We start from the raw sequence: 14,347 nt of genomic DNA, 5'->3' as shown, positions 1-14,347 counted from the left end.
CTTCCAGCCCCAGCAACATGCCTGATTTTCATGCTGCAGCAAGGCACTGGTTGTGCAAGACTGAAGCTGAGGGCTTGACCTTGGCTCAGAGCAGGGACTTCAGCTAAAAATGCCACAGATATGGGCATATACCAAGGAGATAGGCCTGGGTGGCTCAGTAGCAGTTTGATGAGCCAGTGCCACTGCTAAGGTGGGGAGGGCAGATGCACTCCTGGGATGCACTGGGTAAGACAGGGATGGGGTGGTGCCCATTTATGAGGCCTGGTCCTCAGACCTATGTGTGCCTCTGGCTGCTCTATTTCAGGAGATGTGAGTTGAAGTTGGAACATGAATTAAGCCAGGAGGGCTCATCCTGGAGGGGTATTCAGCAAGGTAGGACTGGAGGCGTGGGGTGGGCTGGGGTTCCGTGCTTGCAGCAAGAGCACAGAAGGTGGCACAGGCGGTTCTGTTAACAGGGTGTTTTAAACAGCTGTTGTGCCACCACAGTTGTTTTGCCACGTCATAAAGAGAAATGCCCACAACTCCTCATGCCTCATCCCATTCCACTTTGTGTCATGAGGGGTGCTGAGTGACTCCAGTCACCCTTTCCCACTCCTAAAAGGAAATTAGTTCCCCTTATGCAAGACTATCATGAGGTGGTGTCTGTGCAGTCTGTAGCACAGTGTCTTTCAGAATGAAGCAATTGCTTAGAAGCTGTTTCTCTTGTTTTAATTTGTTGCTTCTGCAGTGTCTGTGATTAGGGTACAATTACTGCCTTACAGCATCCCCATGGGCCACACAGCCTCAGCCTCTGGGTGGTGCTGCTGCCTTTCTCAGGCAAGAGTGCAGATTTCTTCCACTCTGCGCCTGGAGATGTGGGGTGTGCTAATTGCTCTTTGCAGCAATTAGCTCCGCTGGTGGTCTGCTCTCTTGGAGTGCTTGGGTGGTCAGTGCAATTTGACCAGGAATAAAAGGGAAAACTGATGTAGCAGTAAATAGTATCTTCAAGGGGTGGTCATCTTGTTGCTGCAGTTTCAAACAAGAGACAACACGTCCCCTACACGATGACTTTTAACCCAAACCAGTTCACAAACATGCCCTTTCTGCTCCTCCTGCCGTTTAATTGGGAGGAATTTTCCCCTTATGGAGGGCCTAGTGCCTCTTTCTTTCACCATTTATAAAATCTCCCTTCAGTGGTGGTTGTAATGTCCTGGTTTTCCTGCTGTGCTGGGACTGGGTGGGGCTGCAGCAATGGAGAGAGAAAGACAAGGAGCAGACAGTGATACTCTCCTCCCTGGCAAGATATGACTAATACACTGTGCTTAGGAAATGGCCAAGGTGAACGCTCTCTCCTTTCCTGCCATGAAACCTCTGCAGGGTTCCATGTGTACGTGTGTGTGTGTGTGCACCCCTGGGAGAAGATGCCAGGTGCTCTGTGCTGCTTGTTGCCACTCTGCACCAAGCAGCGACAAGAGATGCCTTGGGGAGTGCTGGTGCTGAACTGAGGCACAGGTGCATGTGAGCTGAGACCAACAGCTTCTCCTGGTGTGGCAGGTTTTGCTGTAGGGTCTCGGGCTGGCTCCTATGCTATTAAAGAGCTGCTCTTAGGGCTGCTGGCCGCATGAGCTGCTACTGCCAGAGGTGCATGTCTGCCTGCTGCTGCTCTGTGCTAAATAAAGCCTTGTCAGGAGGAGAGGTGGTGTTTGTGCCATGGGCACTGCTCAGCTGGCCAAGGAGACAACAGGAAGCGGATTCGTGTGGTGCGTCTAGAAATGGCAAATTCCTTGGTGGGAGAGGGCATGATGCTCTCAAATGAGCTATAATCACAGGAACAGCAGAGATGCTCATGCCCACCAAATTCATACAGTGACTCATTCCATCATAGCAGATCATGAGACACACTGGGGTTTTGAAGTCCTCTTACTCCCTGAGCAGGAAGATGTTCCTATTGCTTTCTTGGCTGCCTGCATTAGCAAAAGGATATTACACACTCTGAGGCCATCAGGATCAGCAGCTTTCTGTCTTCTGATTACTGCTCCTGCCTGCAGAAAAAGAGCTGCTGAGCATCAGGCATTTCCAGGCTTCATTTTTTTAAGTAGCAAACTGACAAGGGGAAAGCAGTTTCTGCCTACGCAGAGTGTAGAGAGAGCCCGGTGTCCCAGAAGGGCCTGGTCCTGCCAATGGCTGCTGTGTCCCCCTGTTGGACAGCAAAATTTAACCCTCCCCCTTGCAGTCCCGGAGGTGGCTCGGATGGCTGTAGCACGTTTACAGCAGCTGCATGGGAGCATGAGGGTCACGCTGAGCTGCTTACACCCCTCTGTGGTTAGAGGCCAGCCCAAACCAGTCATTGACCCTGGGGTGCAGGGGGTGTGGAGTGACTCTTCATGACTTTGGCCATAGGTGTGTGTGTGCATTTAACTGTATCTGTGTTGTGTCTCTTCCTGACATGCTGGAGGGTTTCCACTGCCTGCAGGAACTTTTACAGGTTAAGTTTGTATTTCTTACGGTGCTGAGAAATGATGGAACCCCTTTACTCCAGAAACCTGCCACCACAGAAATGTGCTCTTCCTTCCAGAGTTAAAAGTCCCCTCTCTCTTCCCAGGCAAAGATCGTCCTCTCCCTTTGTAGGGAGTCAGGGGTGCTCCCCCCCCCCCAGAAGTCACAACTTCAGTCTCCCCTCTTCTAAAGGGCTTCTCAGCCCTGGATTAATGAGGAGCCAAGGGGAATTGTTTTACCAAACAGCAAATGGCTTTCTCTTGAACATAGCAGTGCCCCCTTAACATTCAGCTGTGTGTCCTACCTGCCACTGGCTGTAAATAAATAGACTTATGTCTAATGGCACCTCACTGATGCAGGCAGGAAGCAGGTGCCCGCATCAGTGCACAGCATCTCCCTCTGGGGAACGGAGGGCAGTACCAAAAAGCTTAAGCTTAAGCCTCTTGCTTTGTTTTGCAGGAGAAACTGAGGCAACTGTTTCATGGCAAGGATGTGATGAGTGCTGGGGGACTCCTGGTGTGAGGTGTCCTTGCAGAGAGCTGCCTGCACTGCTCATGTGCTCATAGAGCATATTTTAATTACAGTCAAAGCCTCCCCTTTCCTGGAGAATAGGGACGTTCCTGGGACAGCTGCCTGTTTAATCACCTTTTAAGCCTCCCAAGCAGTCCTAACTGACAAGTTGTTTTCCCAGGATGTTTTAGACACCGGTATAAAACAGGTTGGTTGATTTCTTGCTGCCCATTCTGGGATGCAGTGTTAACCAGTGATGGCCTGAGATGTGAGGCACCAGGCTCTGGTTTTGGGATTAGGACTGCAACTGCTATCTCCACTCCCAGAGGATGCCAGCTCAGTTCCCCCCGGCCAAAATAACCGCTAATACCACTACAAAATGATACCTGAAAGCATGTCCCTCCACACCCATCTCTTACAGCTCCTCTTGCATGTTATTCCTCTCTTACATGCTGAGCATTGTCAGGTACCATTTTATATTTATCTAAATTAAATCTTGTCCTGTTTAAATGTGCCCAACTTTCTGAGATATCCCAGGCTAATTCACATTTTGTCCTTCCTTGCATTTTCCATGCCTCCTTCATCGATCCACAGACGTGATTGAGGTTATAATTTATTTCCTTTTCCTTCTTCCTCCCTCTCCTGCTGCTCTCTTCCAGGACTTTAATGAAAGGTTTTAATAGCAGTCAGTTGAAGGATGACCTGTTCTTTCATTCCTTGAGTGCCTTGTGCTCTGCGAATGGGCTCATGAATGATTCAGTTCTTTGGGCTCTAGCTTGGCAGCCTGTGGCAGTTACTCAAAGGAAACATTTCTGAGGTTTGTCCACACTTCCAAATGAAACAGTCCTGAACCCCAAAACAGGAAGTGGAGCCCTAACTCATAGAACAACTGCAAAGGTGGCTGCATACGTATTTTTTCAACCAAAAAAAAACCCCTCAACCCCAAATGTAAAGCATAGTTCACTTACCATAGTGAATGGCACTGGATGGGGCTATTAAAATCAGAGTCTCATCAAATGTGGGCTCTTGGTGTCCTTTTCATCAAAAAACAACGCTACCTTCAACTGGAAGTAAATTGAATTTAAACAAACGTGGGTGAGAAGCAGCAGTATTTCCCAGGCAGAGCCGTGGGTCCCTGGGATGTGGTTAAGGTGCTGACTGGGAATACAGGAGCCTGGTGTTGTGTCCCCAGTTTGCCAGGAGGTTTGAGGACAGCTCTTGCATCAGGGTTTTTGGCAGAGCTCAGTGACCCGTTTAGTGAAGCGATGGGATACTCAGAGATTCCTGGTGCTGGTGCTGGTGCTGGATGTCAGTGGATGAGCACGAAGCACTGCAGAAGTCCATCCTGTGCCTGCCTGAGTGAGAGCGAAGCTTCCCTGCACCTGAGAGCTGCTGCTCAAGGCTGCTAAGCATGGCGACAAATTAATTCCTATCAGTGTTTCTTTCTTCCCTCCAATCATACTTCCTTTTCCTTGTCCCCTTAGATTGAAAACTTCCTTTTAGTGTCTGTACAAGCTGTGCTAAGCTCCATGTGGTCCTGATGGCACCACTTAAATTCTGCCCATAATCTGAATAACAATAAAAATACTGCTTCAAAGGAGTTACGACCTTATAAAATTGCTGAACTCTAGTGCACTCCTCTCCTGAAACCAACAATAGGAAACACAAATCGGTACCAAACTGCAGCCTCTGATTTAGCATCAGCAATTCTTTTTTCTAGCCTGGAGCTTTGGGTAAACTTGGTTCTGCTCTTGCAGCAGAGGTTTCTGGAACATGAATGCAAATAACTTCTGCTCTCCACGCACCACTGGAGAGATGCTCTTGTTTCACTGCTTTAAGATTCAGAGTCCTTCCAGGAGACAGGAACCAAGGATGCCTGTCATCTCCCAAGGGGGGAAAGTGCTGCCAGCCTGTGGGTTAAGTAGAAGCAGGGACTAGCCTAAAGTAGAGAGGGGGTTTGGAGAGAGGGAGGCAATTCCTGAATCACCTGCTTAGAGCCAGCTCAGGGGAACAGGTTCACTTTTCTGGCCTGGATTTTAATGCAACTTTTGTCCAGGAAGGTGTCCTGGAGGGAGGAGACAGGAGCCACAGCACCCTCAGGCACTTCCACCTACCCTGTGCAGGGAGCTTGCAGGCAGGGGCAGCCCCGCTGACACCATCTTCTGGGCAGAAAACCAGGCTATAATTATGGCAATTATGCCTTTATACATAAGTTTTGCCTTTATTTACATAAATGAGCTAATGGATTTTTTTTTCAGACTACATCTCTCCTGGATAACCTATAAGCCAAGCTCTGAGCTCCCTGTCAGGGCTTGTAGGAAGCAAATGTTCACTCCTTGTCTCCTCCAGTTAATTAAATCCTGTCCGTTCCCTCCCCCCCCCCAGTCCACTGGAGGTGGCAGGAGATGCCCCAGTTTGCTCTTAATGAAACCACTTGGTGCCATGAGGGGAGTTATTTGAAGGCCAGAAGCAGCTCCCAGGCGGCTCTTTGCAGGGTTGGGTCTTCCCTCTGCACCTCTAGCCCAGGAAAGGGGATTTGGCACCAGTCAAAACAGAACGGGTTGTGGTCGAGCCCAGTGACACTGTCCTAAGCACAGTGGCTGAGCTGCAGGCAGAGATGTGCTTTGAGACAAAAGCAGTCCAGACCAAGAATAGAGCTGTGTGCTGAAAGAAAGGCTGCAGGGTGGGAGAAATGAAGCTGTTTTGTTCTCATTGTAGCCCATCCTGCACTGCTGCAGTGCTTATAGAAAGCCAGAGATGTCCTTGACATGCTACCACCATCAGCTGGCTTATTTGGCTGAGGGCAGGAGTAGCCCCTGGTGCCCTGCTCTGGTGAGATGCATGTCTGGCCCAGTCTGTCACATCCCAACCCTTGCAGCATCCCTGTCCCTACATGGGGGAAAAGCAGCAACTGCCACAGCCCTTTTTGGGGTGGATTTCGGTTTTGGAGGCTGCAACACTGCAGGTAGCCTGGCTGCTGTAGGAACGAAGCCTTGAGATACGTGGTGAAGGGATTAACAAGGTGTGGTCGTTGCAACATCCTGATGGGGATGATAAGGGTATCAGGTGGAGGCCTGAGCACCCTTACTGCTCCCACCTCAGCCAGGTGGAAGAGGGAGAGATGTGATTCACCCTTCCGTTCTGCCCTTGCACAAGACCCAGGACCCTTGAGCAGCCTGACAGAAGGCAATTGAAACTCTCCCTCATTTACATATTAAAAATGCATCACAGTGAGAAAGTGTCTGCCCCCCCCAACACCTGTGACAGCAGCAGCAGGTAATTTGACTACAGTCTCATCTCCACTTCTCTCAAAATGATAAATTTGGTATTTGAACCCCTCCAGATGGGCAGAGGATGAGAGTATGACTCTACAGACAAGTTGATGGGCTTGCTCCTCTCTCCTCCCCAGAGCAGGGATTCCCCTTTAGTAAGATTTGCATCTCTGACTACGTTGGAAGATACTTGGGTGGAACTAAGCTTAATGAATTACCAATCATTGGCTAGCTTTGGATTTTAGTGCTGCTGCAGTAAGTGAATTTATCAATGGCAGTGTTGTATAGCAGCGGCAATACACACTCTGAATCTGTGTTTCCGTTGCTTCAATGAACCGCACTATTTGCGAATCTGTAATTGTGAAAGTTCTTACTAATTGTGACTGACTAAATGTACAGTGGCAGGTTGGTTGTAATCGGAAGCTAAGCCCAGCTGCACCCTGCCCTCTGATCTCTGAGGACTGCCTGGAACACAAGGGGGTTATTTTCTGCCAAATCTCTATACTCTCAACATGACAGAGCTGTCAGGCTCAACTTGGGCTGCTGTTTGCTGCATTGGTGAAGCTAAAGCTGAGGATTCACCTCTAAGTGAGGTCCACCCTAGATCTGGTGCTCGCAGCTCTGAGCAATTTGCGGTGGCCCTGAGCTTGTGAGGATGCCGGCTTCTTCCCGCTGGTGAGCTGATGGTGGCTTCCCTTTCTTGCAAGCCTACTTGCACCAGTTGCAATGGCAGCTTGTTGGTGGCCTACTGGGAGGTTCCTGCCTAAGGCTGGGGGGTGAGTGGCAGAGCCAACATCAGGCACATGGCATCTGGTCCAGCACCCTGTTGCTGTGCTGTCCCTGTTTGTCACCAAGGAGCACCGTGTCCCTTGCAGGCAGCTTGCAAAAGCATCTCACTGCTTTCTAGGCATCCAGCCCCATTCATCTGGTGGGAGTAAATCCAGCCTGTATCACATCTGCCTAAAAGTTTCCAGGGGACCTGGGGCTCAGCTGCTCCCTGGAGTAGCATCTCACATTTCCTCTGTAACTCAGGCACCAACATGACTTTAATACAACTTTTTAAAGTATGCATTTGTATCTAGTAAGCCCTTGAGTATTGCAGAGTCCCTTTTATATTGAAATTCAGGCTCCTCAATAACATTCTATTATGAGGCTTGCTATTTTTGGAATTGCTGTTACTCTGTTATGAGCAAGGCACCTAACATCCTTCAATATGAAATCATTAAAGGCACAGCAGAGTTCATTACAGGGGCATTTCTCTGGATTAAGAACAAATCAATACCACGTACTAATATCACAGCCTGGTACCTGGCTTCGGTTGCAAATAGCACATCCAAAGGCAGGTACTCTTCTTTTGGCCTCTTGTGCTCTTCTTCCAATATCTTATTTACTGTTTCCCCCCCAAGCTGTTGTGATGGATTTATGAACAGACAAAATCCGGAGGTTGTTTTTTCCTTCAGGTACCTGAATATTGTAGCTTTTAAAATAAAGAAGAAACAAATAACCAGCTTAAGTTTGTGATATTGCAGTAACCTCACATGCAGTGTGACTTCTCCGCTTCTGCTGGAGGAGCCCCCTGGAAGCAGACGTGCAGAAGGGAGCAAAAGCCTGAAGCTCTCTCTAGTTACGTTTAGCTGATCACATTCAGAGTTTAGAGTAAGTTTCAGTTGTTCATTTGGTTCAGTAGCAGCTCGGGTAGCTGATGTGAAAGCCACTAAGGCCAGTAGTGTTTCTCTTTATTTAGTAGAAGTAATTATTCATCAGTGGAATTTAATTATTACTTTTTTGCCTTTTTGAAATATTGCTTAATGGAGGGAAGCAGCCATTTGTCGGGGCTGCATTTAGTGCTGAGTGGATCCAAAGGGGGTTTTCTTCATGCTGTTTTGACAATTATAATTAAAAAAAGCAATCAAGTTGATGACGTGTGGAGCCGTTTCTGTAATGATGTGAAGCACTCAAGCCCTTATTAACTTTATGCTTCCATTTGCTAGTCTGCTCCTGGAAGAAGACCTCCCAGTCAAACTGCTACTGCTTCTTTAAAAAACTGAAGTTAGTAGTTGCTTCGGCTGCACATCTCATTATGAGGAAAGGCCTACAGCTGGGAGCAGCACTCATTTTTGGTTTTATAATTTTTTAGGGGGGAATATAGCAAAATGTCTTGCTATACCTCCAGCCCAACCTTTAGCTATTCCGTTGCTGCATTAGAATTTATTAACTCAATTATGAAAGTTCTACATTTCTACAGAAATGGAAGGCTTGAGGGCTTGGCTTTATCACAAACCATTACTGCATTGATGAAGAGCTGCGCAGAGCCTATCTGCTGGTGGGTAGTGGCTGATCAGTGTAGGTAGGAGCACGTAAGTGCAGCCTTTAACACTGAGTAGTTGACACTGCTCTGATTACTGCTTATTCCTTATTCCATTAAGTGGACATTGTCCCTTCCATCTCCTAGCACTGTCTGGAAAGGAGCACGCTTTCATACATGCTACCATAGGGAAGACTTAGTTAAAAAGAAAAAAGGAGGGGAGAGGAAGCACTTCAAGGCAGCTTTGAGTAGCTGGAGATAATTGGGCTTTAGCTGTGTTCTCATACCTTACAGATTGCCAAGAACAGTGATGCTGCTGATCTCTCAATTGCTGCACAAGCTCAGGGCAGCAGCTTTCCATCAGCAGTTCCTGCACTGGGCTCTGCTCCCTGGCTGGGAGAAGCTGTGTGGAAATGGACCTGGGGGTCCTAGTAGACAAGCAGCTTAATATGAGTGAACAGTGTGCAGCTGCCACAAAGAAAGCTAACAGGATGCTGGCTTTTCATTTTCCCATTCAGTGCTTGTATGGCTACATCTGAAGTAGCATGTTCAGTTTTGGTCCCCACTATACAAAAAAATGTGGACAGGCTGGAGAGGGTCCAGGAAAGGGCAGCAAAGAAAGATGATCCAAGGATTGGGAAGCTGTTTGAGAAAAGGCTGAGAGAACTGCATTTGCTTAGCCTTGAGAAAAGAATCTTATGATCTTACGGGGAGACCTTATCACCATGTTCCAGTATGTAAAGGATGATTGCAAAGAAGAGACACTCTTCAGAAGGAGTCACATGGAAAAGATGAGGGGTAATGAGTACCAGTTACTCCCTGGCGAGTAGGAGAGGAGAGGAGACTTTTTCCCAATGAGAAGAACCAGCCATTGGAATAATCTCCCCAGGAAAGTGGTGGATTTCCCAACAGTGGACACTTTTAAGATTTGGCTGGAGAGGGTGCTGGGTCATCTTGTCTAGACTGTGTTTTTGCCAGGAAGGTTGAACCAGATGATCCTTGAGGTCCATTCCAACCTGTATTCTATGATCCACAGTGAAAAAGTACTTAAAAAAAACTCTATTTAAAGATATTCCATTAGGATTTGAGGGAGTATATGATGGAGGTCCTTGATAAGAGAGAGGCAAGAAAACACCAGGGGTTGGGTGAGGTTAGGCTTTTCCTTGTTGCCCCGATGGTTTCTAAAGAGTGGTATGAGTGCCATCTCATAAGTACCGGCAGGGAAACTGAGGCACCACACTGGTGGCTTGCCCAAGGCTTGTGTAGTGAGTCTATTTGTTCTGTCAAGGCCTGTCTCTAAATACGCACCTTAAGGTGAAGAATTTTTCTGTCTTTGAAAGACATAAGCAATAATGTTACATGGAGATGAGCAAAGGGAGTCTCCTTTGCTCATGTGGCTGGCCTGGAGAAAGCAAAGAGAGGGTGGAATGGAATGGGCCCAAAGTACACCAGAGCAGAAGGAAAGATTCCCATTGAGCTTCATGCCCTTGGATCAGGTGTCTGGAGAGATGTTGGTAAGGACAGTGACATTTATGTTAATCTCTGAAGTAATTCAAAGCTTGTAGATACCACTGTGGTGATCCACTAGAAAATGTGCAAAGCAGCAGCCTAAGAAAAGGTTAGCAGCTGAAGGTGGGTGCTGAGCACAGCTGTCCTACTCGTGGCAGTGATTTGTTTCGTACTTTTATTAAAGCAGTTCATCCCTTGGATTGCTGCAAGTAGACCTGCTTTTAAAAGAAGGAGGTCTGATTCCCAAAGAACAGGTATTCAGTATTCATTCTTCCTAGCTCCAAATCCAGCCTGGGGTGTGTGGGTTAATTCAACATCATCAGTGCCTGTGGAAGGTTTTGACCACAGCCTTTGCTGCTTGCTATGAAGTTTGCTTTAACTGTCAGTTTCTTGTGCTCCCCAAAGCATACAGGCTTTTAGCTTTTTGTCTGCTGTTCCATGCCTGTCTTTGATCACTATTTGTTCAGCTTCTGAAAGCAGGAAATACTGAACCACTTTTATTACCACACTTCCTTTGTATTTGGGAGGGAAAAGTGAAGGACTTTCCTGCATTAATTTTCTAGCTTGGCTGTTACAAGACACAATGTTTGCTATGGGAGCAGATGCATCAGGAAGGAACTTACGGGGAAACCCGTGTGATGCCTGGGAGGTCCGTGTCTTCACCCCAGCCATGTGTTACCTACAAGCACAAGACAAGATGTAGGTCACCAGAACGGGTGACTGACAAAGTCTGAAAGACCTGCTTTTGTGAAGGAGAAATAAGATCAGGGGTTAGGCGAAAGCTAATGCTCTCTGTGAGTCTTGGCTCTATATCACCTACGTTATTTCTGTAAGGGAGTGTCGAGGAGAAAGAGATGGGGGCTTAAATGAGACTAAGTCCCATGTAAATACTGTATTGCTTCCAAGCACTAGCCCAAGGTGAAATCAGTTGCTTTGCAGCTCCCCTCAGCTGGAGTTACTGAAGCCAAAGATAACTTCTTGCCTGTTTTTATGGCCTTATGTGCATGAGGTGCACGCAGCTTATGCTACCAGGCCATTTTAAGTCACATTGAGGTTAATGAAGACTCCCACAGACTTCAGTGGGCAATACATCAAACTGTGCAGCTCAGCAAAGCCGAAGTCTCAGCCACAAGCTTCCTGTCCTTGGTTTTCAAACATCTCTATTGTGCTGTCCCTATTGAACAATCAAAAACGCTTTCCTTTCTGGAGGAATTGAATAAAAATTGGATCTGAAAACAAAGCTACAATGTAAATCATGGCAGAAATGCACTGAAGGGGAAATCAAAGCTGTGCTCATCATCTGGGCAGTAAGGGACAGGTGGAAATAACATTATTTTGGAGATGTCTCAACTGAAAAGTTCCAGGAGTAAGAAAATCTCACTGGCTAACTATGATTAAATGGATGTACATGAATCTGTTCAGAGAGGGGACTAAGTAGAAGTGCTACTTTCTTACTTGGATTGGTATTGAAGTTAGAAACTACTTTGGAATGCTTTTAGAGGCAAATGGGCTATTTGGTTTTGCTGGTGGTGTTGGTTTTTGTTTTTGTTTTTTGCAGGGAAGGCCAAATTGTATTTTCCTTTAGAGCTATTTGCAGGTAAAGAGGTAGCTCATGTTCTGGATCCTCATAGTTCATTACCAGAGAAATCTGGATTTGTAGTCGGAGGGCTAGTTAGGCATTTCAATGGAAACATACAGCTATGGGTTTGTGCACTGGTTGCAATCAGGACTTTCGGAGTTCCGTTTTACTTCATATAGACAAGAAGTCAGAGTTCAGTATCCAGTTGCAGGCTGCATTTAGGTAGAGGATACAGGAAGACAAAAACCCAGCACAGATCTCTCAGTAAATCACCCTGGGGTGCGACGCTCACAAGGGGTGATTTTTTGGAGCTAAGCTTTCGAAATATAAGGCTTGAGGCTCATTACAGATAGGCATGAAAGCACTTCCCTTCCTTCCTGCATATGGACTCAGAATTGTGAGCAAGAGGTTTGTTTCTTATTTTGGTTAAAACTGTCAAGAAATGTAAAGCTTTCCAGACACACACATACCTGGGTGCTGATGCTCCAGGTAGAAGCCCGCCTTTGGACTTCACGAGCAGATTCCTCTCTACTTTCATGACCTCAACTCCCATCACATGCTTCTCAGGCACTACTTCATTATTTTTATATGATAGTGGGGTGTGAAAGTCCTGCCTGATGCTGTCCTGGCCTGGGAGGCTGCAGCCTGGGCACTGGGGGCTCTTCCGTTATACTTCCAGTGGTGCTTGCTTCTCCAGTAGCAGGTGTGAGCCCTGCAACAGTCTTTCAAAACAGACTTGAAAAATTCACAAAATGCTTTATATATGAAGTGACTGAATGACTACGGAGCACTGGTGGGATTTTGTTGGGTTTTTCTTTCAGCAAGCTTCCAGTTGACAGGTTTCCACATGTAATTAAAGGCTGCATATTCAGTACAATTTCTCTCTTTGCCACTTCTGCCTGTCTGTTGATTCTGCTAAGGGCTCCTTTTTATTAGGACTCAGTGAAAACCAAGGCTTTTTCTGTGTGTGTGTGCATGCGTGTATACACGTGTCTTTCACATTGGCTTTAAACAATTTGGTGGTTGTGAGCATATTTAATGGTTCTTCTCTAAGAGATCTGGCAGGTCAAGAAGCAGATCCAATGCACTTACGTTATTAACAGCTGCAGAAGCAAGCACAGGAGAAATGACAGCAGACAGGGAATTACTTTCTTACTTACCAGTGAGCAGGGGTGAAAGCTGGGATTTATAGAAATGCACTGAAAAATTCACTGTCTCTTTACAGAACAGAATTTAAGCTCTGCTGCTGTCCCTAACCCTCCCAAGGACAAAACTCTTGAGACAACCTTTCACATGAACATGATAAACCATTTGCTTCTCCACATTATAGAAATGTTTTTTTTTGGTCAATGCTGCATGTGCAAACTCCCAAGGAAAGGCTGTGATGCAGAGAGGTAGCCATGTACTGCAGGAGGTAGTATTACTGCCTGCTGTGGCTTAGTCTCGCTGCTCAGGTTTTTTTCCTGCTCTTTTTGTAACGTCTGTCTGACAAAGTGATACCAGACTGCCACCGTCTTCTTCTGCACCATGTTTTCTGTCTGAGAAATAGTAATGAGAGCAACCAAGGCAGATTTTATTTTTCCTTCAATTTTTTGAATGAGGCCTGCTGTGTTTTTGCAAATTGCATCTTCATTGTAAGTGTTTAAGAGCCATAGCTTTTCATATTGGACAACGGCATCAGCTTTGAGAAGAAACATGTAATTCTGAAGCAGAAAACTAGATTAGAAAATTGCTTTTGCAGATAGAAGCACAGTCCTGTCAGATCGTCTAATCCAGTTCTTTGGCACCGATGCAGGACAGCTTTCCACACGGCATAACGCGCAGCTGCCTCTGCCAGATGTACCAGCCTGGGCTGCTGCACTTTCTCGGTACAGCTCACGAGTGAGTGCTGGGCCTGGCATTCTGATCTTTCTGTGAGCAACCTGGCACGTATCTCCATGTAACGCTCCACTGGAACACGGACAAATGTCCTACAGGAGTTCAGTTTGGAAAGGTCATCCTATATTTTACAGTGTCCCTTTTATAAAACAGCTTGAAAGAGAAATTTTGTTTAAGTGCATTTAACTAGCTAATACAGCAGGCATGCTGAACATGAGCTATCCAGTCAACTATGAAACGAATACCAGATTTAATTGCTTAATTCTCTTTGCATTAGGATAAAGCATATGGTTTTAAAACATCTTCAGTGAACAACTGCTGAATTTGGGAAACATCTACTATTGCCCTGTACTAAATTGAAAAGCAAGTTCAAGTGTGAAGATTGGTGGGGTGATAGCCAAAGGCAAGCTGACCTGCAACTTATTTTGTGAGACAATCTAGTTTCAAGGTTTGTGTGTACATGTTTGACCTGGAAACCCAGGTTTTGTTCAACTTCTCTGTGGTTCTTCAACTATGGAAAAAAAAAAAAAAAAAAAAAAAAAATCGAGATACTTCTTACCCAGCAGCCAATACGTGAATGCCAAAAGTTTTACTGTACCAAGGAATAACAGGCTGCAAGCTCAGGGATCATCATCTGTTCTAGCCTGTTTTCTAAAGGCTGCTGTAACGATGATTTGTCCTACATTTGCATATGGGCTAATGCTGCATTTGAACAGAATCCTGAGCGTTCACAGATATAGGAATTGGCCTCCTTCATTTTCAGGTAAGGTGCGTGTGTCTACCTCTGCACACCACCTGAATTATGCATTTTCTGGATGT

General features: G+C 46.3%; 1 long non-coding RNA gene across 1 annotated transcript; it reads left to right on the top strand.

Moving 5' to 3' along the window:
- The first annotated feature begins 2,958 nt into the window (after window positions 1-2,958).
- Window positions 2,959-12,527, top strand: LOC134163898 (uncharacterized). Its single transcript, XR_009964899.1, has 2 exons — window positions 2,959-6,412; window positions 10,259-12,527. It is a non-coding gene; the product is annotated as an uncharacterized LOC134163898 (long non-coding RNA).
- Window positions 12,528-14,347: the final 1,820 nt, after the last annotated feature.

This window comes from Pezoporus occidentalis, unplaced genomic scaffold, assembly GCF_034315485.1.
Source record: "Pezoporus occidentalis ecotype Australia unplaced genomic scaffold, CSIRO_AGI_Poc_V1 ctg21, whole genome shotgun sequence".
NCBI lineage: Eukaryota > Metazoa > Chordata > Aves > Psittaciformes > Psittacidae > Pezoporus > Pezoporus occidentalis.
This window is presented reverse-complemented; position numbering and strand designations above follow the sequence as displayed.